This window comes from Panthera onca, chromosome C2 (assembly GCF_046562875.1).
Source record: "Panthera onca isolate mPanOnc1 chromosome C2, mPanOnc1 haplotype 2, whole genome shotgun sequence".
NCBI classification, from domain to species: Eukaryota; Metazoa; Chordata; class Mammalia; order Carnivora; family Felidae; genus Panthera; species Panthera onca.
Window position 1 is genome coordinate 94274119 of NC_138347.1, and position 24866 is coordinate 94298984.

Genomic DNA, 24866 nt, shown 5'->3' on the forward strand with positions numbered 1-24866 from the left:
TTTTTTTTAATGTTTATTTACTTTTGAGAGAGAGAGAGAGAGACAGAGCATGAACAGGGGAGGAGCAGAGAGATAGGGAGACACAGAATCAGAAGCAGGATCCAGGCTCCAAGCTGTCAGCACAGAACCCGACGAAGGGCTCGAACTCACAAACCGTGAGATCATGACCTGAGCCGAAGTCGGATGCTTAACTGACTGAGCCACCCAGGCGCTCCAACTACACAATTCTTTTATAGACACAGATTATCTTTTTTTTTTTTAAGTTTATTTGTTTTTGAGAAAGAGAGAGCACAAGTAGGGCAAGGGCAGAGAGAGAAGGGAGAGAAAGAGTCCCATTCACTCAGGGTTCCATCTCAGGAACTGTGAGATCATGACCTGAGTCAAAATCAAGAGTCCCACACTTAACCAACTGAGCTACCCAGGTGTCCCTCCATTTTTTTTTTAATGAGTTTTGGTAGTTTGTGTTTTTCTAAGAATTTTCCCATTTTGCCTAAGCTGTCAAATTTGTTGGCATGAGGATGTTCGTGACACTCCCTTTTTATACTAATATCTGGGAGATCGATGATGATATTCCTGTTTTCATTCCAGATATTGATAATTTTTTTAAAAATTTTATTTGAGAGAGAGAGAGAGAGAGAGCATGAGCAGGGTAGAGGGTCAGAGGGAGGGAGAGAGAGCGAATCCAAGCAGGCTCCATGCTTAGCACAGAGTCCAACATGGGGCTTGATCCCATGACCCTGGGAGCACAACATGAACTGAAATCAAGGGTCTGATGCTCAACAGACTGAGCCACTCAGGCGTCCTGAAGCTTAGATTATTTAATTAGGCATTTACAGCTACAAATTTCCCTCTGCACACTGGTTTAGCTTCCTTTCCATGAATTTTGATATGCTGTGTTTTCATTCTCATTCAGTTGAAAATATATGCAAATTTCCTTATAATTACTTCTTTGAGTTACTTAGAAATGTATTTTTCAATTCCCAAATGTTTAGAAAGTTTCCAAAAATCTTATTCTTAATGATCTCTAATTTTGTTGTAGTTGAGAATATACACTGCATGTTTTCAATGCTTTTAAATTTATTGAGACTTCTTTTAAGACCCAGATTATAGCCTATCTTTGTGAACATTCCATTAGCCCTTGAAAAAGAATGTGTAATCTGTTATAGTTTTGTGGAGTGTTTAAGCAGAGTGTGAGTGTCTAAGTTGCACGTGTTGTCAGTGCTATCCACGTGTTCTATCAAGTGCTAACAGAGGAGTGTTGAACTCTCCAGCTAAAATTGTAGGTTTGTTTGTTTTTCTCTTCCATTTTATAAATTTTTGCTTGATGTATTTGAATCTGTTTTTTTAACTTTGATTTTATTTATTTATTTATTTAATATGAAATTTATTGTCAAACTGGTTTCCATACAGCACCCAGTGTTCATTCCAACATGAATCTGTTTTTAAGCACATGAATCTTTAAGATTGTTATATCTGTCTGATAAATTGACCTCGTTAGGAGCAGAGAGAGTGGGAGACACAGAATCCGAAGCAGGCTCCAGGCTCTGAGCTGTCAGCACAGAGCCCGACGCAGGGCTTGAACTCACAAGCTGTGAGATCATGACCTGAGCGGAAGTCAGATGTCAACCGACTGAGCCACCCAGGAGCCCCTGTGCCTTTATATTTAAAATGGGCTTATTGTAGTTGGTATATAGGTGGGTCTTGCTCTTTTTTTTTTTTTACATTTTTAAATGTAAAATATAAATAACATAAAATATTATGGTATTATGTGATAAAATATACATAACATGGAATTTACCATTTTAGCTATTTTTTAAGCCAGTTTTAAGTACATACTTCAGTGGCACGAACTACATCCAGATAGTTGTGTAACTATCACCACTATCCATTTCCAGAATTTAAAAAATCAATCCAAACAGGAACTCAGTACCTATTAAACAATAATTCCTCAACTCTTGCCAACTCCAGTCCCTGGTAACCTTTCACCTTTTTGAGTTCCATCCACCCTCACTCCCAATTTCCCCAACCAACTGCCCATGCTTTCTTCTCCTGCCTGCTCTAGATCACTTGTAAGGCCCTTTCTGATCTAAAGATTCTACTTTTTTAAATGCCTTTGGATTTAAGAAAAAATCTTGATGTCTAGATGATATCTTGCTATTCGCAAAGATTAATGGGCTTCTTTAAGTTTATCTTCCTGGTTTTTCCCTCCCTTGGAGCTGTACATCCTGTAGAAATTATGCTACTATGCATTTAGTAAAAATATTTTATGATTACTTTGAAACTCAACAAGCCATAGCTAAATGCAATTAAGAATTGATCTGAGCACAATGACAATAAAATCTATAAAGATCTTTGGCTTTTCCCTCAGTGCATCAAATTGCCAAAGTTTTCTTCAGATTTCTGGTCCTACAAATACCCATTTGAACTTCTTGATTTAGTGAAAGCTAGTATGCGTGAGTTATAAATTCCTTGATTGCACAAGAGGAATCATTCTTCTGTAAATGTAAACTAGAAAGCAGCAAAAAGAGATTCCTCCTTCAGTCTTTGTGCTAATTGGAGTATTATCTACTATGTACTCTGGTTTCTGCTATGTTCACAAGCTGACAAACTGGACAGTACATTTTTCACATTGTTTCAGCCCATGTAAATTTTTCTAAATAAATGGTTCCTGCTTGCCAAGCCTCAGTGAATAACACTGACTTATTCTCTGTCCACGAAGCTTACCACATGGATTACATATATGCATTACTCACACAACACAATCATTGGCCCATACGCCAGAATGAAATATGATTTTACAGTTGCCTCTAGAGCACATATTTCCAGATTTGGTTCCACATATAAGGAGACAGATTTGCAGTTTTTGTGTTTTTATACAGATTCAAACACGTTCAACTCGAGCCGAAGTATATGCTCCATAGGCTAGTTCTTTTGTTGGAGGAAACGGTTGCTTCTTTTCAATCTGTCACCTACGTAAAAAAAAGAGCAACACTGTGCTGTTTGCATTGTTAAAACTTAAAACGGGTCCAAAGGAAAATGTGCCTTGGAAATCCTTCACTGATTTGTTTTTGCAGAACAGCTGGAGGTGAGGCCCACTGTACTAATCATGTCCAGTTGCTGCTGGTCGAGTTGCACATTCAGGAAATTCATAATTAGGTGGTTATATCCCCTGAGTTTCCCCTGAAGCACACTCTTTACGACTCTTGCTTTGTCTTCTTCCTTGTCATTCAAAACAACCAAAGAAGAAGAAGAAGAAGAAGAAGAAGAAGAAGAAGAAGAGAAAGGAGGAAGAGGAGGAGGAGCAGCAGGAGAAGGAGGAGGAGGAGGAGAAAGGAAAAAGAAAGAAAAAGAGGGAGAGACATGAGGGGAAAAGGGAAATTGGAATAAAATTTTAAATCATGACACCTCTAAAATAATATGGTCTTATGACTGCTGGCTCTCTCTTAAAAAGAAACCACACGCACACACACAAAACACAGCCACAGTATGTGTATATATTAGTGTGTGTGTGTGTGTAGTTTTCAGAAACATTCAAAAAAGGTTAAAAGAGTTAAAAACATTTCAAAATGGTGTTCTTAAAAATTATGTTCTGTAAGGTTCACCTGCCCCTGCTCATGTTTTTATCTCAAAGAGTGTGGATTTAAGATCAACTGGTACTACATGGACTTCAAGGTTTAAATTTTAACATTTCATTTCATTTATTTATTTTTTTTTTTTTTTTAAATTTTTTTTTCAACGGTTTTTATTTATTTTTGGGACAGAGAGAGACAGAGCATGAACGGGGCAGGGGCAGAGAGAGAGGGAGACACAGAATCGGAATCAGGCTCCAGGCTCTGAGCCATCAGCCCAGAGCCTGATGCGGGGCTCGAACTCACGGACCGCGAGATCGTGACCTGGCTGAAGTCGGACGCTTAACCGACTGCGCCACCCAGGCGCCCCTCATTTATTTTATTTTTAAGTTTATTTATTTTTGAAAAAGAGAGAGAGAGATAGCATGAGTCAGGGAAGGGTAGAGAGAGAGGAGGCAGAGAATCCCAGGGTTCGAACTCACAAACTGTGAGAAGTCAAGAGTTGGATGCTTAACCGACTGAGCCACCCAGGAGCCTTTCGTTTTATTTTATAAAATTTCATATTATTTTAATAAATTTTACACATTTCCTTATTCTGTCTGCTTCTCTCCCACCCTCCACCTTTGGACTTGTTTGATAACACAGTGTTGGAATTTGTAGTTTAGGTGTTTATCAATCCCTTACTGATTAATAGCATGTTTCTTATTCTATATTGGAAGATCTGACTTTTTTATTTTATTTTTTTAATTTGGTTTAGTAATCTCTACCCCCAGCATGGGGCTAGAACTCGTGACCCTAAGATCAAGAGACACATGCTCTATGGACTGAGCTGGCCAGGCAACCCCTGAAGATCTTTTAGTGTATAGTTGGGAACAGCGGGGTTTCTTAGGATCTTTAATTCCTTATGAGGCAGTTTTAGAGAAGATAAGGAAAGAGAAAATGCTCCATGAGACAAACTGTGGTGAGGAATATGAATCATTATTTTCCTAATAATCTTATACTACTAACTGTTAATTCATCGATCTAATTGAAATAAACAGAGGTTCAAGTTAAGTGCTACATGCTAATTAAGCAAAATTAAAATCAAACAGAATTCTTCAAAAAGCAAGCCATAGAATTACCATATGATCTAGTAATTTCACTTCTAGATACCCAAAAATATTGAAACTAGGCACTTAAACAAATATTTGTACACAAATTTTCATAGCAGCACTATTTTCAATAGTCCAAAAGTGGAAACAGTCCAAATATCCAGCAATGGATGAACGGATAAACAAATTGGGGCACATGCATACAATGGGATATTATTCAGCCATGAAAAGAATGAAGCCCTGATCCACGCTAAAAGTTGGAGGTATCTTGAAAACATGTTAAGTGAAAGAAACCAGACACAAAAGTCACATACTGTATGATTCCATTTTTATGAAGTATTCAGAATAGGTAAATCTATAGGACAGAAATCAGATCGGTAGTTACCAGGGGCTGAGGGAAGGGGAGATTAGGGAATAACTGCTTACTGGATACAGAATTTCATTTTGGGGTGATGCAAATGTTTTGAAACTGGGAACCTGGGTGGCTCTGTCTGTTAAGCTGCCTACTCTTGATTTCGGTTCAGGTCATGATCTCACACTTTGTGAGATCGGGCCACGCATCGGGCTCTGTGCTGACAGCACGAAGCCTGCTTGGGATTCTCTCTCCCTCTCTCTCTGCCCCTTCTCTCTGAACATGTGCTCGCGGGCGCTCTCTCTCAAAATAGATAAAATAAACTTAAAAAAAAGAAAATGTTTTGGAACTGGATGGAGGTGCTGGTTACCCAAAATTGTGAATGTACTAAATGCCACTGAAGTGTTCATTCTAAAATGGTTAATTTTAGGGGCGCCTAGGTAGCTTAGTCAATAGAGCCTGCAACTCTTGATCCTGGTATTATAAATTCCAGCCCCAGGTTGAGTATAGAGATTACTTAAAAATAATAAATTCTTAAAAATAAATGAATAAAATGGTAAATTTTATGTTGTGTGAATTTCACCTTAAAAAAAGCAACAGTAGAGAAAGAAAGAAAGAAAGAAAGAATAAAGAAACATAATGCATGTTTTCTCTAAGATCCCATTACTTCTTGGAGGCTACAAAATTTGAAGTTCTTAACAAAGTTGTACGAAGGGCCACAATCTGGCAAAACAATCTAGCTGTGCTTCATTTTCTCAAAAGCTAATTTAAAATGTTAATTCATATATTAAAAAACAAAACTTATAAACATAGCAATAATCATTTTCATACATTTTTTTCTCTAAAAATAGGTTCTCATGTGACTTATAGGTGCATTCTGGGCTTCACTTCCAAATTCTACACCCGATCTTTCTATAATGTACATGTGAAACCAATACATTACTGAAGGTTAATATAAATTCAGCGTTTCTCCATTAAGTGATATCTCCTCATATCAAACAGAAACACTTCCTCCTCCAGAAACCCTCTCTACCCCTCCTTAATTTCACTAAATCCAATTGGTAACAGAGGAATTCTAGTCCAGTCTTTTCTTAAGGAATATGAGAGCTTAACGTAGAAAAAGGGCAGTAGCAGATTAAATTATTTTCTTCCCAAAATTCACAAATAAAATTATAGAAAAATAAGACAATATACATCAGCTAAAGAATAAAATGGGTGAAGTTAGGCAGGAGAGATTTTCTCAGCCCCGGGGACTGTGCACATTCTTTCTGGCTCTCAGGTAGAGCTAGCCAGGTAGACCAAGTCTTCTCTCCTGGGAGACTGTAAGCTGGGGCACAGACAGACTTCCTTCTGCTGTCTTAACAGGGCTGACAGTCTGCCTGATGTCACCATGTGTGTCCTCGTGGGCAGAGACTTCCAGGCAGGCCACGATTCACTGAACTGTCACTGGGTGACATATACCAGCAGCTGGAGCTGAGCCTTGATGAGCAGATCACTCGAAACCAAGCAGAGAGAGGAGGAACAAGCTGAACGTGGCTCTCTATGAATTAGACTTACTGGAGGGCAGAGAATGTAACTTAAACTTGAACAGAAAAGGTAATGCAAGTACCTAATGAGATCTAAGGGGTACAGAGAATAGACTTCCCGGATTTAAAAACAACAAAAACATGATTTTTAAATTTAAAATCACTGGTGAAGGGGCGCCTGGGTGGCTCAGTCAGTTAAGCGTCCAGCTTCCTACTTCGGCTCAGGTCATGATCTCACAGCTTGTGAGTTGGAGCCCCATGTCAGGCTCTGTGCTGACAGCTCAGAGCCTGGATCCTGCTTCAGGTTCTGTGTCTCCCTCTCTCTGCCCCTGCCCTGCTCATGCTCATGCTCATACTCTCTCTCTCTCTCTCTCTCTCAAAAATCAAAAAAATAAAAAGCATTAAAAACATAAAAATAAAATCAGTGGTGAAGAAATTGGTAACTGCTGAAATCCAACTAGTCAGTCGCCTGGAAACTGGATGCAAGACATGTTACAGGCTCAGAGCAAAAAAATGTAAATCATAAGTAGAGAGATGAAAGAGAGGTTTAAGAAAACTGACACGAGAATATTTGGAATCCCAGAAGGAGAAAATGAGGCACATGAAGGAGAGGGCATATTTAAGCAAAACAAAATGAAGCATATAAAAAAGATTTTTTGGGGTTGAAGAAAGGACCCCAAGTTTCAGGCAGGAATGATAATTATGGCAATTTTTTCATTTATATAGATAGATAGATAGTTATAGATACACATATACATTTATCTATATTTGTAGATGTATTAGATTTATTTATATGTGTATATACACACATATATGGCTAGCTGTATCCTGGTAAAATTTTTGAACTCCAAAGGTAAAGTAAAAAATCTCATTCTTTCTGTGTAGAAGCTTGTAGGTTATTTATAGAAGAAAAAGATTACATTGTTACTGAAATTCTCCTTTGCAACACTGGAAGCTAGAGCACAAAGGAATACATTTCCAGCTTAAAAATATACCTCGCTTGTTAGGGTACAAGAGAGATGTTTGTAGATATGTGTGAATTCAGAGAAGTCGCACATCTCATTACTCATCTGGGAAAAATACTAGAAAAACACTTTAATCATAATACTTAAAAAAAAAAACCCAAACAAATAAAACAGAGACTTGACCAGGAGAGAACACTATAGTGAGTCTTGAGTTTGTGATAACTAATTGAAAATGAACGAACAAGGATCGACTTGGGAATGTGTAATGTAAGTACTAAATAAAGACCCTAGAAATAGAGAAGTGTACTAAAAAGGAAGCTTCCAAGAATAATCTTGGATTCAAAGAACTAAATGACCTCAGCAAAACTAAAGAATGGTGAGGAGGAGCATGAGGAGGAAGGAAGCACAAATATTCCCAAGGCTTTATCTCTTGGGAGGGGAGTGAGGAGGAAATTGCAGTAGATGCCTTCTTCCAGTTGTGTGTGGTGGGTGGGGAGTGGTAGTGGGCTAATAAAACCTCTCAGTCAGGGGAAAGTTGGTGTCAGTCTTTTTTTCATGCACTACCAGGGAAATATTGGTTTGGTTTTCTATGAGGGCTGGGAAAGGCAAGTAACCATTAACACAATGTAAAAGGAGAGCTAACTCTCAAAGCAGGTGTTATAATATTAATACTATGGAACATGGAATTGAAGTTTAAAATCTCTAAACGGAAAAAAGAGGGACCCTATATAATGATAAAAAGCATAATTTATGAAGAAAATAAAACATTGCTAAGATTATTTTTTAAGTAGGCTCCGTGCCCAACGTGGGGCTTCAACTCACAGTCCTGAGATTAAGAGCCACATGCTCTACTGACTGAGCCAGCCAGGTGCCCCAACAATACTAAGTTTTTATGCAACATAGCAGCTAAACAAAATTTTAAAATGTTAAAAATGCCAAGTGCCAACTGTTACATAAAATATATAATATTTTATATGAGCCAAAAATACTTAAGTCTATAAGCAAAAGACTTGAATATCAGGATTGACTAGTTCTGATAGATGATAGATGATAGATAGATAGATAGATAGATACATACATACATACATACATAGAGGTAGACAGACAGAAAAAGATATAGATGAATTAAATAATATAATCATTATGCTTGCTTTATATAGATATGCTCATCCTCATTACTTATGGATTCCATTATTGGTGGATTTGCCCATTCTCTAAAATGCATTTAAAATTCATTGCTAAAATGCAACCCTCAAATCAATATTTGCGACACTTCTGCAGTCATTCACAGACATGTGGCAGAGTAGCAAAAAATTTGAGTTGCCTGATGGCCACATTCACAGCTGAAGTCAAACAAGGTGACGCTGCCTTCTTGTTTCAGCTTTCGTATTACAAGCAAGAACCTTTTCCCCAGGATATTTAGTGTCATGTTTTTCACATTTTTATGCTTTTTGTTGGTGAGTTCACTGTTTCAAATGGCTCCCAAGCATAGTGTTGAAGTGCTGTCTAATGTCCTAAGCACAAGAAAGCTGGAATGTGCCTTATGGAGATACTACACTTGGTAGATACATTCCATTCAGACCCGAGTTATTGTGCTGTTGGCTGTGAATTCAATGCTAATGAATCACAAATACACATTAAATAATGTCTTTCAACAGAAACGCATATAAAGGAAGGTTATATACTGATTGGTTGACAAAAACGTTGTTGGCTCATAGGAGCCCAACCCTGTTTTTGCCCTAGAAGCAGTGGTTGCGTGTTCACGGTCACTTTATAGAACGTAGTTACTGTATTGGGAATAATGAGAATCACCTGTATATGGATTTAGAGCGAACTTTCAGCTCCTCAAACATAGAATAGCCATTTTTTTAATATTCCATGGAAGATTTCTAAAAATTATTATGTGTTTTCCCTTAAAGAACACCTAATTATGGTTTTCTGGTCATAATTCGGCAAATTTAGAAATAAATAAAAATGATACGAAAACCTTAACTTCATCGGAATCAAGAAGTACATACCTACATAGCTTGCTCCTAAATTCAAAAAAATATTAAAAACTGTCAAAAAAGCAATGAAAAATTTAAGATTATCTAGAAAGTAATGAAAATAATATTTCCTACCAAGGCATATAGTACTTGGTAAAGCTCCATTCACAGAAAAGAGTAATACCCTTAAATTTTTTATTATTAAAGAATAAAGATGTTAGGGGCACCTGGGTGGCTCAGCTGGTTGAGCGTCTGACTCTTGATTTCAGCTCACGTCATGATCCTAGGATTTTGGGATCAGGTCCCATGTCTGGCTCTGCCCTGAGCGTGGAACCTGCTTAAGATTCTCTCTCTCTCCCTCTGCCCCTCCTCCCTGTTCGTGCTCTCTCTCTCTAAAGAAAATAAATAAAAATAAAAATAAAGAAAAAAGATGTTAAAACATAGAAATTTTAGAATATTTACAAAGATTAGAAAAAAAACAGCTAAAGAAAAAAAACAAACTAGGAAGGGGGAATTAAGAAAGACAAGGCCTGAAAATAAAGAAATAGGAAATAAAAAGAGTACAAAGAACAAAAAGCTCAAAATCAGTTGATGTGAATGACATACAAAAGGAGAAACAATTTTCATTTGAGGTTGAGGAATGCAGGGAGAACCAAAAATATACAAGATTGTCAATGACAAAGAGCACATAAGGACAAATACCAAAGAGAAGAAAAGAAATAAGACATTATGTGCAACTCTCTAAAAATCTGATATTTGAAACCTAACAAACGATACAATAATTAACTCAAATAAAGACAGGAAAGTTGAATAAACCATTTTTAAGGAGGCTTCACACCCATTGTGGGGGTTGAACTCACAACCCCAAGATCAAGACATGAGCTGAGACCAAGAGTCCAGTGCTTAACTGACTGAGCCACCCAGGCATCTCAAATAATCCAAAGTTTTTAGAAGTGATTTAAGATCTAGCATTTACAAAAGCAACAGGATCAAGCGTCTTCATATCTGAATTCTAGCAAAACTTTAAAGTAAATAATTGCAAGACGATTTAAACTGTTCCTGATCTTAGGGGCTCCTGGGTGGCTCAGTCGGTTAAATGTCCGACATCGGTTCAGGTCATGACCTCACGGTTCATGATTTCGAGCCCCATGTCGGATTCTGTGCTGACAGCTCTCAGCTCGGAGCCTGGAGCCTGCTTCACATTCTGTCTCTGTCTCTCTGCCTCTCCCCTGCTCAAGTTCTGTCTGTCTGTCTGTCTGTCTCTCTCAAATATAAATAAGCATTAAAAAAATTTATGAAACTGTTCCTGATCTTAGAAAAAAATATAGGAAAGCACTCTACTTAATCTGATGAAGACAGGAAATTTTTAATACCAAAACCCAGTAAAGAGGGTGTCAAATAATAATCCATGTGACCAAGCAGGGTTTGTTCCAATAGTGCAGTCACCCTCACTAAACCTAACAACATAATTTTTGTTCTTTTTCATTTGAAATCATGTCCAACTCGCAGAACAGGACAAGAACAGTGAAAAGAACTCTTATGTACCTTTCACCCAGAGACACTTTTCAAATTTTGCCAACTCTTCCAGTAATGCACTTTATAGGAAAAAGATCCACCCAGTGCCGTGCGCTGCACGTAGCTTTGTCTTTAATCTCTTCAGATTGGGAACAGGTCCTCGGCAATCTCTTGACTCTCATGACCTTAACATTTCAAAGACATCACAGGCCAGCTATTTTGTAGACTCTCCCAGTTTGGGCTTGTCTGATGTGTCTTCACGATTACATGTGGATTATGCATCTTTGGCAGGAACAGCACAGAGTGATGTGTGATGTTGCATCCCCTTGGGTGGTATTCGATGTTGATCTGCCCACACCTGATAGTTTGCTTACCAGAGAAAGGTGGCATTGCCTAGACTTCTCCACTATAGAATTTCTCTTTTTCTCTTTGTAATTAATACGTTCTTTTGCAGGAAGATACTCAGATAACTAGTAAATATCCTGTTCCTTGTCCAACTTTCACTTACTAGTTTCTTGCAATGCTTTTGTCTAGATTGTTTATTTTTGTGATGATGGTTAAGTGGAGAATTTGATAATTTCTTCTACATTTATTGGTTAGCATTCTACTGCGAGGAAGAGCTTTTCTTCTGATTTATTTATTTATTTATTTATTTATTTATTTATTTGTATCAGTGTAGACTAAAGAATTCCTATTTTACTCAATGGTTTACCATCCCTTACTGTTATTTATTTTGATGATCAGATTGTTCCATATTTTGGCCAGTGGGATCACTCACAAGCCTGTTTCTATGTCTCTCGGGCAGATCCATATCTTTCTATGATCGTACCCTTATATTCTCTCATAGCAAGATGTGCCAGCCTTATCTTTTATTTTGCTGCATTGGCCTTGAAATCAGTCATTTCCCTAGGAAAGCATGATTTGCTTTAAAAGAAAGTTTTTAGAAGCCAAGATCTGGGTAGTAGGTGTGGCTTATTGCTACTGAGATATTACTATATCACTGTGTCTAGGTTATCTAAGTGGACAGAGCTAGGAAATACACAGAATAAAATCACAACAATGAGATACCACTTCGAATCCACTAAAATGACTGTCATGAAAAAGACAGCTAATATCAAATGTTGGAGAGGCAATGGAGAAACTGGAACCCTTATCAATTGATGATGGGATGTAAAATGGTATAGTCACTTTAGAACAAAATTTGGCAATGTCTAAAAAGATTAAATACAGAGTAACTATAAGTCTCAGCGATTCCACTTCTAGATATATGGCCAAGAGAATTGAAAACCTGTCCACCAAAATCTCACATGTGAATGTTCATAGCAGTATTGCTCATAATAATGGCCAAAAAGCAGAGACAATCCAAATGTCAATCAGCTGATGAATGGATAAAAAATATGGTGCATCTGCACCATGGAAAGTTATTTGGCAATAAAAAGGAATGAAGCACTGATAAATGCCAAACCATGGATTAACCTGTGTAGTGAGTTGAATGGTGGCCTCCCCAAAATATTGTCCTCATCTTTGTTTCTGGAACCTGTGAGTGTTACCTTATTTGGAAAAAGACTCTTTGCAGATATAATTCATTTACAGATCTCAAGAAGAAGAGAACATCCTTTATGCAAGTGGGCCCTGAATCTAATGACAAGGGAGTGACAGGTGTCCTTATAAGAGAAAGGCAGGAGATTTGAAAGACACACATACACAGAAGAAGGTGAGATTAAGACCGAGACAGAGAAGGGAGTGATGTGGCCACTAGCCAAGGAATGCCAGCAGAAGCTGTAAGAGGCAAAGCAAGATTCTCCCTGCGATCCTCCAGAGGGAGTGCAGCATTGCTGATAACTTGATTTTGGACTTGGCCTCCAGAATTGTGAGACAATGAATTTGTTTTAAGCCACCTGGCTGGCAGTAATTTGTTGTGCCAACCTCAGGAAACTAATACCACCTCAATAATATTAAACTAAGAAAATGAATCCAGAAACAAACAAACAAAAAACACGTACTGTATGACTCTGTTTATATGAAAATTTCCGAAAAGGCAAATATGTAGTCAGAAAGATCAGTGGTTGCCAAGAGCTGAGATCAAAGAAGGGATTGACTGAATGGGCAGAGGCAACATTTCAGGGTGAAGAAGATGTTCTGGAAATGTATGGTGGTGGTGGACGTACAATTGTATAAATTCATTAAAAACAACAAATTGTACACTTACGTTGCACTTCAATAAAACTATTATAAAAAATAAAAAGTGAAAAATTTAGATATATATTTATGAAAATTTTTTAACACTTATTTATTTTTATGAGACAGAGAGACAGAGAGTGAGCAGGGGAGGGGCAGAGAAAGAGGGAGACACAGAATCCGAAACAGGCTCCAGGCTCTGAGCTGTCAGCACAGAGCCCAACGTAAAACGGAGGGCTCGAACTCACAAACTGCGAGATCGTGACCTGAGCTTACCGCTGGCCACTTAACTGACTGAAACACCCAGGCGCCCCTAGGTATATATTAGACAAAGAAGGAGAAGAACTTATATAAAGAAAACTGAAAAATCATTTTTCTCCCTCCATGGGTATGGCAAGCATTGTTAACTAAGATAGGAAATCCTAAAGTATATTTCTATATGTCATATCAACATATATTTATTTTAAAAATTTGTAAAATTTTTGGCCAAGGATGCCATAAATTATATGAACTGAGAAAATAATATATTTGAAGAAAATTATCAGAAGCTGACAAAACACGAATTTTTTCTGATAATGCAAGCTAATCTTAGATGTTAATAAGAAAATGGCAAACAATCCAAAAGAAAAATAGGCAAAGAATATGAAAAGCAAAGACAAATGGTCAATAAATAGATGATAGATAGATAGATAGATAAAATAAGTATATGCATAAACTGAAGCACGATGAGAGAATGCAGATTAAAGCATCAATCAGGTATCATTTTCTACTCCATCAAAGTGGGGAAATTATAGAGCAATAGTATCTATTGTTGGTGGGAATACGATTAAGAGTAACAATCTCCTATTTCCTGTGGAAATACCTCAAACTGTTATCGGGCCATTGGAAAGCAATTTGGTAATGCATTAATGTAAGATACAGACACATTTTCGCCCCATTCTTAGATGGTAATTTCACAGAAACGAAGGATCAGCACATGTGAAATATGTACAAGGATGCTTATTTTATAGCATTGTCCATAGAGGTGGCAAATTAGAGGGGAAAAGGAAAATGCACCTCAATGGAGAAACTTGTTCAAACAGTCACGCTATATCCACAACCACACTGAAAAAGATAGAGATAGCAAGTTAGAGAAAGAGATACTAGTTGAGTTAGAAATTCTTTCAGGCACTACTGCCTGAGAAAAGCAAGTTGTAGAGAAGTATGTAAAATTTTTTTAAGGTATGTATTTATGCATATATGTGTATGAATATGTGAGTGTCTTTTGCATCTGTCCCTCATAAAAATGCCATTTCCTATTATACTTAATAACGGATATATGAGATGCTTCTTTGAGGCCAGATGAATATCCTGTTCCCCAAATGGGTTTCATTCAGTGCATTTTGTATCCTGGCCCAAATGAATTAATTACATTAGGTAGTTACAAGTGAATCTTTTATTTTGTATAAAATAAACTTTATTGGTGCACCTGGGTGGCACAGTCAGTTAAGTGTCCGACTCCAGCTCGGCTCAGGTCACTGTCTCACGGTTTGTGAGTTTGAGCCCTGCATCGGGCTCTGCACTGGTGGCATGGAGCCTGCTTGGGATTCTGTCTCTCATTCTCTCTGCCCCTCCCCAGCTTGTGCTCTCATTCTCTCTCTCTAAATAAATAAGTAAACTTTAAAAATAAAATAAAATTAGGGGCGCCTGGGTGGCTCAGTCGGTTAAGCGGCCGACTTCAGCTCGGGTCATGATCTCGCGGTCTGTGAGTTCGAGCCCTGCGTCGGGCTCTGTGCTGACAGCTCAGAGCCTGGAGCCTGTTTCAGATTCTGTGTCTCCCTCTCTCTGACCCTCCCCCGTTCATGCTCTGTCTCTCTCTGTCTCAAAAATAAATAAACGTTAAAAAAAATTAAAAAAAAAATAATAAAATAAAATAAAATTAATTTTACTGAAATACACTGAATCATTTTTAAAACCCTGTTTTTGTTCCCTGGTGGGTTTTGAAGTTTGAATGATCTACACAATGTCTTCCTTTCTTTTTGTCTTGGCCTGTGAAGACTCAAAGCAAATAGACTTACTTCATGCTTACTCATTATATCCATGACTAAACTGAATACAGTTGATGTTTTCTGTTTTCTCTCAGTCGATCTGACACTTCCAGGGAAAAAACCTATAACATATTAGCCAATGGGACAGGTAAATTATGCTTTCGATTTTGGCACCTTCATCAGCAGTATAGATTAGTAAAACTGACCAGAATAAAGTTTTATTATTCTAGGTTCTATTTTTCTGCACTTGACAGTTTCTTTTTGAAGTTTCTGCCAAAGCCTTGTTCAATGATATTACCCACAAGTAGTGTTTTTCTGAGTATGACATTCAAAATCTGTTTCTATAAAATAAATTAGGACATTCACAATACTGCACTTTTACTGTCCGGTTTTTGATGTTAAATACTTAGAGTCTTTGAAAATGAAGTAGACCCTTCTGAGTACAAGTGACTAGTACAACGGAAATCTATTTCAGTTCGCAATGCTTCATCTAAAATCATTTTTCGAGAGAATCACCATGTGCATGAAAAAGCTTTAAAGTTTGTTTGAATGATAAGGTTTATGTTTTTTTTTTTTTAATTTTATTTAAATCCAAGTTAGTCAACATTAGGTGTAATAATGGTTTCAGGAGTAGAATTTAGAGATTCATCACTTAGGTAAGGTTTATGTTATATTGCTCTATTAAAGATTCATCTGAAAAGAATCAGGCTAGGTAACTTTTTGCTTAGAATGAGACAATAGAACCTAAATCCCATGCTGGTTTTTTTCCCAAAGGGTAATTTTTTGGGTTTGTGAAGTAATATGGAAACCCTTAGTACAGACTCCTAGACCCCTTAGTGTTTTATCAAATAAAAATACAGAATTACAAAGTAAATTTTTTAATCATAAAGTTTCACACAACGTACTCTAGTTTTTAAAAACTTTTTAAGTGTTTATTTTTGAGAGAGCACGCACACGCATGAATGGAGGAGGGGCAGAGAGAAAGAGGGAGACAGAATGCGCAATAGGCTTCAGGCTCTGAGCTGTCAGGACAGAGCCTGACACAGGGCTCAAATTCAAGAACCATGAGGAAATCATGACCTGAGCCAAAGTCAGACGCTTAACCAACTGAGCCACCCAGGCGCCCCACACAATGAACTCTATTTAGAAGCATTAAGAAGTCTCACTAAGGGATTAGGCGAATAACTATTTGAACACCATGAAAAAAAATTTTTTGCTTTTTCTCTAATTTGAACTGAAGGTGATTGTACGTCCATAGAGTTACATAAAAGCAAACATTTTCATATCTCAGAATGTTGCAGGGGCTAAAATGAAGAACTCAGCTTCAGAGATTTGAATTCTGGTCCCAACTCAGCTATGTGGCGATATCTGAAGGCTATGGCTTGCTAGATTGTAAAAAGAGGTAGTTGAATTAGGTGGAAAGATTATAATCTCTTTTCATGTTAAAAATTCTATACTCTTAAGGTCAATGAAGCTTGGGTACATATAAAAATGGCACCAAGTGACTCATTGATTCAAAAAATATGCATTGAGCACATATTACATGCCAGGTATTTGTTCTAGGCACTGGGAATACAAATAACCTACCCTTTCAAATATGGAAGAAATATAAATATAGCCAGTTAATATAACAGGCACCGAATAAATCTTGACTAAGACATGTTATACACATTCTACTGTTAAACCATTTCACTGTACCACCATTTCACTGAAACCACTCTTGTCGTCAGTGACCTCCATGTTGCCAAATCTAATCACCAGTTCAGTTTTCAGTTTGATACGTCTATAGCATTTGACCCAGCTAATCATTCTCTTCTCCTTGGAGCATTTCCAGGAGTTGCTTGCCAGGACGCCATTCCACGATTCTGCTATTATAATAGCTGTTTCTTTTCCATTTTCTTTGTTGTTTCTTTCCATCTCTCTTAATCACTAAGTGTTGGAGGGCTTCAAAATCCATCACTGGGTCTCTTTTATTCTCTATTTACACTTACTTCCTGGCTGAATTTTATCCAGTCCTATGGATTTAACTACTACTGACAACTTCCAAATCTATATACTCTACTCTACTTCTTCCCTGAGCTCCAGAATCACATACCAAGTATGTATTTGACAACTCTAATTGGAAGAAAATCCAAATGCCACTCTCCCCCTTGCTCACTCTGAGACTCTGAGATTTACATGAGGAGATGTGGGGGGAGTGTATTTGGGGCCGGTACCTGTGATGGATGGGGATGAAGGAGGCAGCACTGAGAAGTGGGAGAAAGCCGAACTACTAAGGCAGCGACGACAGAGTCCTCAGCTGATCCTACAAGGAGCATTAGAGCTGGGATGGACCCTCAGAATTATTCCAGTTGAGGCAAAAGAGATCTGAACCACCGCATGAGCCAGTTATTGGATGCAGGCTACCCCCAGGAGGGGCATAACCTTGAGCAAGGCAGTTTCCTCCTACAGAGAGCAGGTCCTGGAGAGAACTCAGCTGTGACCTGTCAGCTGCCAATATTCACAGTAGCTGGCGGGTAGGAGTCGGGCGGAGGGGGCAGGAATGAATGTCTCCCCCCGTAGGAGGACCTAGGTAGTGCAGTTTTTGCTATAAACACCCAGTATCTGGTAGCATCTCATACTCCTCAATTTACCTCCCTTATGCAGCTTTATTTTTCTCTCAAAGTGTAGACTATATGTTTTACTCATTTGTTTGCTTGTAGATCCCTGCTAGAATAAAACACCACGAGAGCAGAAGCTTTCTTTCCCTCTTTCTTTTTTAATCCTATATCCCCAGCATCTAGAAACAGTGCCTGGAACAGAGTTAGGCACTCAATAAAGACAGCCAATGAGTGAATAAATGCACCACATACTTGCTATATTCTAGAAACTATGCTGTGTTTTGGCATTACAGAAGTGAACAAGACAGGCTCAGTCACTACCCTCACAGAGCTCACAGTCTAGAAGAAATTATATACATATATAGCAGACATAGATCAAATACGCATGTGTCTACTATATTTTTAAAAGTGCAATCACAGCCAGATGCTATTATATAGTATTTTACTAATCTATCTAGTTTCAGCCCATCTGAGAGTCCATCATATAAAACTTTTTACTGAATGACAATGTCAGAAGACTATAAAAAGAGTGGAAACTTTAGTTAGAGAGTTATTTATTGCTCCGGCTAGATTTCAGAAAGAAAAGTTAGATCACTGGGACACATCTTTTGCCCAATTTAGGAGGAAAGAAATAAGGGACAAAATAGGAGCAAGACAAGCTCAGAGAAAATGAATACTTACTTTTCACTGGAATTTTTATTAACCAACATCCTGTTTTCTAAAACGCTGGAGAGCAAGGCTATAATTGTATCTAAATAGATAAGGGGTAAAATGTTCTGTAATGAATGGATAATTTATAGTCACTTTGTACATAGAAATACAATTTTTCCATTACTTTAGTTTCGGGGACAGCTGAAATGTAATAAGGACTAGGAAATAACGCTTCAGTTTCTATGTCATCATTGCAGAATCATATGCTCATCTTTTTATTTTTTAATTTTTTTAATGCTTATTTATTTTTGAGAGAGACAGAGACAGAATATGAGTGGGTTAGGGGCAGAGAGAGAGGGAGACACAGAATCCAAAGCAGGCTCCAGGCTCTGAGCTGTCAGCACAGAGCCCGATGCGGGGCTCGAACCCATGACATGTGAGATCATGACCTGGGCCGAAGCTGGACACTCAACCGACTGAGCCACCCAGGCACCCCCATATGCTCATCTTTTAAAAAGCAGATTATCTCCCTAAAAGTTATGTTTTCTGCTTTCTATACGCAGCCATATTTTATTTCCATTCACAACCAACTAAGTCGTTTTGCCTTTTAGAGCAAGATGAATCCTGTTGCTCCCTGAGTGTATGTTATTTGAAATGTGAAAGCCTTTCACTCTGTGTTTTCTGTGTACTGGTGAACAGGAACAACCAACATTTAAATTCTTGGTTTGTTGTAAACGAGGTATTTTGGCATTTCTAGAATAACTTGTGTGCAAAATCTCAAATTGTTCTATATTTACGAGTTCACTAGTCTCTCCTTCCTTGCACATTACTGTCACAATGCAGAAGTATAAACTGGATCTGCATGAGTTTATGTGCCTCTCTTCTCTGCATTACTTTATCCTAGAAGCAATGTAAGCCTTGACAAGAATAAACATTTCTATCTTACAAGTGAAAAAAAGCAAGATTTTTTATGCTCATGGATAATAAAACCATTGATTTTCACTTCAGACAGCTTGACGTGGTCTTTTATTTTTTTTTAATTTTTTTAACGTTTTTATTTGTATTTGAGACAGAGAGAGACAGAGCATGAGCAGGGGAGGGGCAGAGAGAGAGGGAGACATAGAATCCAAAGCAGGCTCCAGGCTCTGAGCTGTCAGCACGGAACCCGACACGGGGCTTGAACTCACAGACTGTGAGATCATGACCTGAGCTGAAGTTGGACGCTCAACTGACTGAGCCACCCAGGTGCCCAACATGGTCTTTTATTAAAATAAATTCCAGGAGTGCCTGGGTGGTGCAGTCGGTTAGGTGTTCGACTCTTGATTTCAGCACAGGTCATGATCTCACTATTCCTGGGATCAGGCCCTGAGTTGGGCTCTGTGCTGAGAGCATGACAGCTGATACCTGCTTGGGATTCTCTCTCCCCCCACCCCTCTGCCCCTCCCCTGCTCATGCTCTCCATCTCTCTCTCTCAAATAAATAATATAAAATAAGTTCTAGATTTCTGATGAATACCTTAACTGTCAATTTCATATTAATTTGTTGAGATGTCACCTCTATTCCTGGATATCTTTTAGGGAAGAGTAGACAACTATTAGCCTGGTTGTCATAGTGTGCAGATCCAGTTTAGTTCTATCATTGCTTTGACGACTGATGGTTAATTAGATGGCAAGGTCCTTAGAGCAGGTCCTACAGAGCACACCAAATATCGGAACTCTACAAATTATTTTTGTTGATAATAAATTAATCCTCCTTTCACAATTAGAGGTGATACTTGAGTACCTCTAAGCACAAAAGGGCTGCTGCACCCCTCAATTTTAGAGTTAACAATATTTGATAAGGAGGTAAAGAGCCATGGATAGTTAGGCAGTACAGAATCTTACAAAGGGAAGTGACAGGAAATGATCTCTTACTATGAACTCAAATGAGTGTCAGGTGTGGCAATTCTAACTTGTCTGAAACCTCACACACCATTGCACCTGTGTCTGCCTCACTTTCTCTGTATCTCTCTCTCTCTCTCTCTCTCTTTGTCTTCTTTTTCTTCCTTTTTTAGATATTTATTTATTTATTTATTTATTTATTTATTTATTTATTTATTTATTTTGAGAGTGGCTGAGACACCACCGGTGGGGGAGGGGGGGTGGGCAGAGAAAGAGAGAGAGAGAGAGAGAGAGAGAGAATCCCAAGCAGGTTCTGCACTGTCAGCACAGAGCCTGATGCGGGGCTTGAACCCATGAAATTGTGAGATCATGACCCGAGCCCAAATCAAGAGTCAGACGCTGAACTGACTGAACCATGCAGGCGCCCCTCCCTGTCTCTCTTCTGTTCATCTCTCACTATCTCATCCTTTATTTGCTTTCTTTGAGCTTCCCTGCTTCTTCCTTCTTTTGTGCATTTTTCTTCCTTTTCCTGACCCCAGCTTGCTCATGTGCACTGACGAGAAAATATATTTGAAGTATATATTTTAGGGTTTCTAATATTTTTCCTACAAAAATTTTATTTTTCTGTTAACTTTATTTTTCAGTTTTGGAAACAGAAGAGTAAAATTCTATAAATTTCTTCATTTAAAAGCTTTTCAATTATGTCTAGATTTTGGCTTTTATGGGCTGGTGTAGTTTAAGTTGAAAGGAAAGATTACTTACTCCAGGTTTGGTTATTCCTCTAAGAATAGAACCCTGCCCATAATATGTGTCCAATAAGTGATTTTTGGATGAATGCTCAATGTCCAAAATTAAATTCTTACTAGGATACTCAGTAGGTGCTCTCGGTAGCATGAAGCATCCCCGAGGCATGGATACGCATTTAAGACATAAGCCTGAGTGGGGCAGCTGGGTGGCTCAGTCAGTTGAGCGTCTGACTTTGACTCAGGACATGATCTCAATGGTTCATGAGTTCAAGCCCCTCATTGTGCTCTGTGCTGACAGCTCCAAGCCTGGAGCCTGCTTCGGATTCTGTGTCTCCCTCACTCTCTGCCCCTCCCCCCCCCCCTCAAAAATGAATAAACATGAGAAAAAATTAATAAGACGTAAAACCTGAGGGTGCTACTTATCTTTTTGCTTATCTACATATCCAAATCTTTGGTAATAGCCAGGTAGAGTTCCCCTGCATGAGATTTCTGTGTAACAATACCCAGAGGGGTTCTATCATCGGAAATCTTATGAACACTCAGAAACACAGGTTGAGAACTACATATACTATCTCCCATGCTTCTGTCCAGTGAACTCCAGAACAGTGCTTCTCAGACTGTACTGTGCAAACAGCTCACCTGGGGATTGTGTCAAGTTGCAGATTCTGGTTCAGTATGTCTGGGGCAGGGCTTGAGATGCTGAGTTTCCAACAAGCTCCCAGGTGATACTGCTGGGGCCGGTCGGTAGATTGCACTTCAGCAGCAAGGGTCTAAAGGTAATAGGGTTTTGTTACCACCCCTTGGTTCCTTCACGTTAAGGAACTGTTGATGAACCTCAGCTAGAAAGGGCCTGGCCTGTATTTTCTCCTGTCATCTGGCCTATCCAGGGGTGTCTGTATTTGCCTTAGGGTTTTGTTACTGATGACGTAGATTCCTTAGTATGGACTTGTTAACCCTGGGAACAGCTGCTGGTTGCTCATTTGTGCACCATTTGGATGCTGGTTCTGGCAACCACATTCTCTGAAGCTTCAATTTTCTTTGTTTTGCTGGGGAGGTAAATGGTGAGAGAAGGGACAGGAAGAGTTATTTCTTGCTTTGTATGTAAGCTGCATAGCACTGTAATACTTTCTGTGTGATACCAGTGGTGATTTGGGACACTGCCCTCAAATAATATGAATTTCATGCATGTTATCTCCTTGAATTCTCACAGCAACTTGGTGATGTAGGTGGTATTAATATTATAATATCCATCTTAGAGGTGAGAAAGTGGAGATGTAAAGTAGTTCAAGAACTCCTACAAGGAGCTTCCTTTACTTACAAAGGAAGTAAACAGCAAAACTGGGGTTCACACCCTCATATGGTGACTCCAAGTCCAGTAGGAAGATGGACCGTCCAAGCTTTGGGGGTGTCTTTGGATCCCTACACATCCACAGATTTAATTTTCTTTGGTTGTTCATTGGCCTGCTCTCATATCTGCCCTCTTTCTACAGAGTTAGAGCAAGAACAACTTGATCCCCTTGACAGTCTGTTGACCTCAATTTGAGAAAGATCATTCCTTGGTTTTAAAAGAAACTGGAAGAGGGGCCTCTGGGTGGCTCAGTCGGTTAAGTGTCCAACTTTGGCTTAGGTCATGATCTTGCGGTTCACGAGTTCGAGACTTGCATTGGGCTCTGTGTTGACAGCTCAGAATCTGGAGCCTGCTTTGGATTCTGTCTCCGCCTCTCTCTGTCCCTCTCCCTCTCTCTCTCTCTCTCTGTCTCTCTGTCTCTCAAAAATAAACATTAAAAAAATTAAAAATCATACAACAACAAAAATAAATTAAAAAAACAACACAGCTTTGTTTAAAAGAAAGTGGAAGAATATAATATGTAAGTGGAGAATAAGGAGGCAAAATTAAAATGAGGATAAATGCCGAGAAGTGGGGTTATCCTCTTCCCCAGTTTATCTCTTTCTCATCCTTTTTGTATTCCGCTACGGAATGGAAGACAGCTTTGTAGGTACTTAGACTCCTGACTTCTACTATTTTAGGAAAACTTATTTTTTTCAGTATTTTATTTTTATTTCTTTCTTTATTTTTTAAAGATTTTATTTTTATCAATAATCTCTACACCCAGCTTGGGGTCAAACTTATAACTTTGACATCAAGAGTCACAGGCTCTACTGACCGACCCAGCTAGGTGCCCTTAAATTTATTATTCTTTGAGAGCTTTTCAGCATTTTATTAGGAAACAATTTTTCTACTGTAGTCAATGGTCAAGTTATTTGAAGTTTAGGATCCATAGTATCGCTCATATTCACATTAGACGCTATGCTTTGGGGTGACTGCATGCACAGGGGATGTGATTGGTAGGAAAGTGAATGCTGCATTTGTATTCAGTGTTTTCTTTCTAAAAAATTTCAGAGGGAAAGAATCAGGCAATTGCTGCAATTACTACATTGATGTTTCCGTGGGGGCAAAAATGTAACTCACTACAAATTGGAAAGTGAAAAAAAAAAAAAAAAGGTTTAGCAAATTTCTTTTCAAACTATTTCTTAGAGCTCTCTAGAGCTCTCTAGTCTGCTCCACGAGCCGCTGGGATGAGGCATAAACTTGTCAGTTAAAGAGATTTTAATGTCTTTCAGTTAAAAACAGGCTCTTTGGTAATTTGTGTATTTTGGGTAAATATTCATTGTTTCTGGATACCCTCCCCACCACTCAGGTCTTCTTTTAATGGTCCTGGAGGTGAGGCTGGGAGAGGGGGTGCTGGTCCTTGAGCTCTCCTAGAGCTGTTGGATTAAAATAGGCCCTTGATGGCCTCCAGGATGATGGCCCTTATCCCTCCTGGTTATAGGCATACCCTGCTGACATCTGCCACTGAAATCTCTGGTTACGAAACTGGCGTTCTCTTGATTTAGCCAAGGCCTAGACTATTGCTGGTGCTGCAGATCCTCTGGTTACGTCCAGAGCCAACATGGTTGGGAAAGCCCATTCTTACCCCAGGCCCCAGCAACCTCCTGGCTGGGCACTGGCTCTCTACTCGGTCATCCCTGACAAGGGTCATGTGGGAACTTCAGATAGCAGCCAAGGGAGACCTTAGGGGCACTTCTCTGGCTTCTCACCACCTGGACCTGTTCCTCAGCTATTTCCAACCAGCCTGGATGGTGCCATGTTAAAGCTGGGTTTCTCCTAAGGAACTTGAAATCATCGCAATGTGTATCCAAAAAAGTTAGGAAAGGGCCCCTGCTCTGGAAAACCTCTAAACATATCTGATTGTCTCCATTTCCCCATTTCTCATTATCTTGATCCAAAAGTAGGCAGGGAGATGACTAGCCCATAGAGATTCTTGGTGACAATTAGAAAATGACACTCCTCAGGTGAATATACCTTTGGGCTGGGCTGCAAAGCTTGGTGAGTGGAGAGACAAGGCCTGGAGAGACCTTCTTACTTGGTTCCTTGGCCAGGTATCTGGGTGCAGCAGGAGATTGCACAACCACTTGCAGTAGGTCTGGAGGAAGAAGCTAGAACCCAAATATCTGAATGCTTTCTTTTCTTCTCCCTCTCTTATCTTCTCAACTCCTCCCCAATGAGCCCCCACTTCCCCTTTCTCTTTAGGGAGTCACGAACTCCCTTTATGTCATATCCTGAGTTACCATTCTTATTGCTCATGTGAGATCCCTATGAACTGAACCTACTGTGTGTGGCTATCAAATCAAGTCTTGCTATGAACTAATTACCCCCCCCCCCGCCATGTAGTAATTAAAACAATAGACATTTATAATCTCACACAGTATCTGAGGGTCA

General features: G+C 38.8%; 1 protein-coding gene across 2 annotated transcripts in view; it reads right to left on the reverse strand.

The window, feature by feature from the left end:
• The window catches only part of FNDC3B (fibronectin type III domain containing 3B), a 409006-nt gene extending 384413 nt beyond the window's left edge, over window positions 1-24593 (reverse strand). For both annotated transcript variants that reach the window (XM_060640759.3, XM_060640755.3), the window contains exon 1: window positions 24450-24593. The gene's annotated coding sequence lies outside the window, so the exon portion shown is untranslated. The remainder of the gene's footprint in view (window positions 1-24449) is intronic.
• Window positions 24594-24866: the final 273 nt, after the last annotated feature.